Source organism: Numida meleagris, chromosome Z, assembly GCF_002078875.1.
Source record: "Numida meleagris isolate 19003 breed g44 Domestic line chromosome Z, NumMel1.0, whole genome shotgun sequence".
Lineage (NCBI taxonomy): Eukaryota > Metazoa > Chordata > Aves > Galliformes > Numididae > Numida > Numida meleagris.
In genome coordinates, this window is record NC_034438.1 from 67706957 (window position 1) to 67712166 (window position 5210).

The following is a 5210-nucleotide window of genomic DNA, read 5'->3' on the forward strand; positions in this document are numbered from 1 at the left end:
CCCAGGTGCCCTTTCACAATACGTTTGAGGGACAGGTAAGTGAGGATGTGGTGGAAGGTCCATCCAGGTTGTCCAGGGCAAGGACAACCTCATGCCTCAAGGCCGCCTCTGCCAAATAATGAAGGGTGATCATCATGGGCAACCCCCTTCTGAGAGCAACAGAGGGCCCTATACGTCAGCCAGGCCCTACCCATAGGGATGTGTGCTGCCTGCTGGGGCCTGGGTCAGGGATATTACTAGGAGACTCCCTTGCCGGCTTTGCCCTGCTGGTTATTATGCTTTACTGATAGTTCAGTAATGGCAGCAATGAAGTCTCTGAGAGAATCCTGAGGACTATCCAAAGTTGCTCAGGGCTCTGGGGTGGTTAGTGGATGGAGTGGGCATACTCGTCACATTTTCCTCTATCCCTTCAGTGGCAGGGAAGGATAGTGAAAGGAGCAGGAAAACCCATCTCATAAATACATGGCTGAGAGGCTGGTGCACCTGTCTCAAAAAGGAAACAAGCCCCTGCCAGGAGATGGCTGGTCTCAGTGACAGGGCTTTAAATTAGATGTGAAAGGGGAAGGGGGTGACATCCAGCCTGCCCACAACAAGGTGCAGGACAGCCTAGGTAAGTTAGAGGGACAAGGTGCTAGAGGGGGCCCTCAAACTTCCGCATGTTATGATGACAAAGGCAACAGGGAAGCTAAAGGTAAATAATTCAAAGGAATCAAGGAGTTATCCTCCAAGAAGTTATCAAGACCAGCTGACCAGCTGAAGTGCCTCTACACCAATGCACACAGTGTGGGAAATGAACAGGAGGAGCTGGAAGCCACTGTGCTATTGATAAATCATGACGTAGTTACCATCATTGAAACCTGGTGGGATGATTCCCATGAGTGGAGCGTGGCTACCGATGGCTACAAGCTGTTCAGAAGGGACAGGAAAGAAAGGAAGGGAAGAGCTATTGCCCTCTACATTAAGAAGGAAATAGTGTGTGAAGAGCTTGTCCCTTGACAAGCAAGTCAAAAGCCTATGGGTGACAGTTAGACATGGAGGCAGCAAAGGGAGCCTTGTGTTTGGTGTCTACTACAGGCTGCCTGATCAAGCAGAGCCTGTTGATGACACCTTCTTTTTCCATCCTCAGGAGGCTTGCAGTCGCAGGCTCTTGTGCTGCTGGGACACTTCAACAACCCTGAAATCTGCGGAAAAGTAGCACAGTGAGCTGCAGGTGATCCAGGAGGCTCCTGGAATGTATCAAGGACAAAATCCTGAGCCAGGCAATAGACAGTCCCATCAGGGGGGATGCAATCCTGGACCTGTTGCTCACCAGTGCTAATAAACTGATCGGTGACATCAGGATTGGAGGCTGCCTAGGCTGTTGTGACCATGCTATGGTTGAGTTCATGCTCCAGAGGGACATGAGACAGGAAAAGAGCAAAATTAGGACGCTCAGAAACTGTCCCCATGGGCAAGGGTGCAAAGCAGAGCTGGCAGAACTTTAAGGAAGCTTTCTTTCCTCAGGGTACAAAAGCTCTCCATCCCCAGGTGTAAGAAATCAGGAAAGGAAGGCAAGAGACCAGCATGGCTGAACCAGAACCTATATGGTAGATGGTTTGGTAGATATTTTAACTTCCTTTGAACAATATTAATATTTCTATGGTATTTAGTAAAGACTTAAGCTCCTTAATAAATCTGTTTCCTTAAAATACCCTTCTATACACAGTAAAACAAAAAGTCAATCCTCCAACTGTGCTGCTTAGATCCACTAAGTATTTAAATGGTTAGTTGAAATTAAAGATGGAAAAGTCTTTACATGCTTTTACAATTTCAAGTGGTTCCTTCTGTTCATTTTCCAATTCTGCATCCATTCTAGGTTCAGTATCTGTCTGGGAGAAAGAGCAGACAATTTCCTGAAGAATGGTTTAAGAAGTGCCTGTATTTGTAACAGAGCAATCTCACAACACTGCAGGGATTGAAAGAAACTGGTGCAGATCAGCACCAACTTGAGCTGTGTGTCCTTGGTCTCAGGGGCCACATTAGGACGGAAGTCACCAGGATTCACTCATCTCAAGTCAGGACAATGAGTTCGACTCTTCATTCTTAAACTTCAGTATCTCATCTAAGTATACATGTAATAAAATGTCCTTGCTCCTGCCTTATGTTTCTCTAAATTGCAAGTCATTCCCTTTTACTATTCCTTTCCAAACCCTTTTTAAGCAGGAAATAAATGTGCTTATGACTTGTTTTACAGCTCTGGTTCTGCTCTTGGTATATATTCTGCTCTTTGAAACTGACATTGTTAAAGCAACACAGCCCCCTAGTGTGGACACAATTTAAAAGCTTTATTTCCATCCAACACTAATTTTATCCAGACTGCACATGGTAACAATTACAATTACTCTGTTTAAAAACACATCAATAATCAGTAAGTAGAACATTGACTGGAAAATTTAATAGCTAAAATCATCTTAATTTGGAGCAGTTTGCTACCATTCTCAAGTGAATATCTAAATTACTTCAACAAGACAGTATTAAATTGCGGACCTTAATTCTGATGCTTTGGATTTCGAGGAGTGTAAGAAGCTGGACTAGCTATCACCCTATCGTGAGACAACCCAGCGCCATTCTCAGCAGTTAGGTTTTCACCCGGGTAGAAGGCTGCTGAAACCCCAAATCCCAAGCCTTAACATGTAGTACTCCAGCAGCAGGGCCAGGCGTGCAGCCCCAATTCTCCTTCCACATCCAAGCCGCTCATTCCTTTGTGCCAGCATAGTAATGTGGATTAAGGAGCTGATTCTCCTGGGGAGCAGTTAAGAACAGGCTAGTTCCGCTTTCTGATGTGGATCCCGCACAAATGCTAGGGGAATAATAATGCTATGGGAGGGAGGAGATCGAGTAACTTAACTAAAATGCTTTCACAGACACATTATAAGTGTTTGTTCTTCACCAGCATTCATATTCAGATTAAGCATCTTTCCCAGTGTTCTATTTCTTCCTGTCCTCATGGACAGGAAACATATTCCCTCAACTCTTTAGTATTTTTTTGACTGAACTGCCTTTGGTGGTCATGTCTCATGTCCTCTGTTCCTCCGGTGTCCTTGGAAGTCCTTGCATTTGTTCCAGCAGACACATCTTCAACACAGACGTGCAGAATTGCACGAATTGTACGCAGTAGTTCAGGGAAGTAAAGCTGGGATTTGGTAAATACAACTAGATTGACTTGAATCAGAAAATGGAAGACGGGATGCAAGATCATAGATTCAACAATTCAAGAACAGTTTTGCAGAACCATGAGATACAAAAGAAAAAAGCTTGTATTTGAGTCTGACGGCAGTCAAGAGAGATCCCATGGGACAGGATGACATTTCTCAGCATTTAAGAAAACGATGGTGCACTGTATTAACATGCATTTTTCAACAGAGAAGATTACTTGTGCTGTACGATTTAATAACATTGTAATATTTACAGTTATGCTTTCTGAGTTCTTTCCCTACACAGTCAGTTTGACTAACTGGTGGTAGACATCTCAACCTTTTTACAAACCTCAGATTTTTCTGAGCCTTTTCTACATTCTGTTTACATATTGTAATATTAATGGCAAAAAAAAAGGACCATAAAACAGGAAACTAAAAAAAAAAAAAAAAGCCTAACGAAGCAAACTTGCAGCATTTTAACATCTAAATTTTGTCTTAAAGAAGGTAAACATTTTTGTCACTATATATATTGCAGATTGACTTTGCAATAAGCATTAAGTGTTATATCACTGGGACTCAATTGCAGGACTTCATAATTAGTTTTTAATTTGGTGTTAGTGGTCCTGAAGTTGTGTTCTTTATGTTGCTGCATCAGTTAACCACTTCACCTCCCTCCCTTAGTAAGGAATGGGTTTTGCAATTCATCTTTAACTACCTCCCATGAGAATGGCATGTTTACCTACCTCAGTGATCCTATAAAGCTGTATCAGTGCTTATGAATTTAAGACAGGCATATAAAATGCTATATGACAACTTACCACATATTCATGTGCACAAAACCTTTCTTCATTTGCTGTTTTACAGAAAACTCTTGATAAGCTTTATCCACAGATGAAAATGAGGTACTTTTCGTGAAGAAAACCTCTTTTGTAGACTAACGTTAAAGACTAATGGTAATAAACAAGCAACCATGTATGATTTGTGTGTGCCCCACCCCTGGAGGTGCCCAGGGCCAGGTTGGATGGGGTGCTGGGCAGCCTGACCCAGTGGGTGGCAACCAGCCCATGGGACAGGTTGGAGCTGGGTGGGCCTTAGGGTCTCTTTCAACCCAAGCCATCCTATGGTTCTTTGATCTTTGTAGCTCTGACTGTGCCAGGACCCATCTTGCAAGCAGATGTTCTGTCCCATTGGAGGGTGGCTGCTCCTTCTCAAACCATGCTCCTGCGAATACAGACAAGGCTGGTGATTGCACCAGCATGGTGAGATTCACAGCACTGTTCTGCACTGTTTGTGTTTAGTACAGTATTTCAACAGTTGGAACAAAAACGTCTTAAATCATCTACACTGATGATCTGACATCTTATGAGATAACCTCATCTGCTTAGAAGTACTGCTGAAACGCAGCACCCACCACCTCACTGTGCTCACACCCACTGGTTGCTCTCCATAAACATTCACAAGCATCGGTGAATGTCAGTGGGTGCCATTGTTTCCACACAGAGGAATTCAGTGACACAGCATTGCTCCATAGACAGTTCCATGCCAGATGCCATGCTGCCAGCTCAGAAGCATGGACCTCCAACAAAGATCCCGTAGAACTATGACCTAATTTATCATTACTTAAAATTGCAGTGAAATCTTAAGGAAGCAGTACTTAGTTCCACCTGGGAATCCATCGTTCTGTGGCATCACTGGATGTACTTCTGGTGTGTGAAACCTAATTCTAATTAAACTTGATCAACATTCAGCATTTCCAAGACGCTCCAAGTTATGCCTTGCTGAGGAATGGCTTTAGCATGCAGTAAGTTCTTACTGCTCAGCGGTTGGTGGAAACACATTGGAGATGCACAAGAATCAAGGAATCGGCTCTGTAGGACAAATTGATGGAGAAACCACAGGTGTTAAGGGTTGACATCCACAGGCTTCATACCATAATAAAAATTAATTTGTGTATGTAAATACAAGTTAATATGATTTTGATTAGCAGCCAAACAGAAAAACAGCACTACTCCTCAAGACTCAGAATTCTTGAAA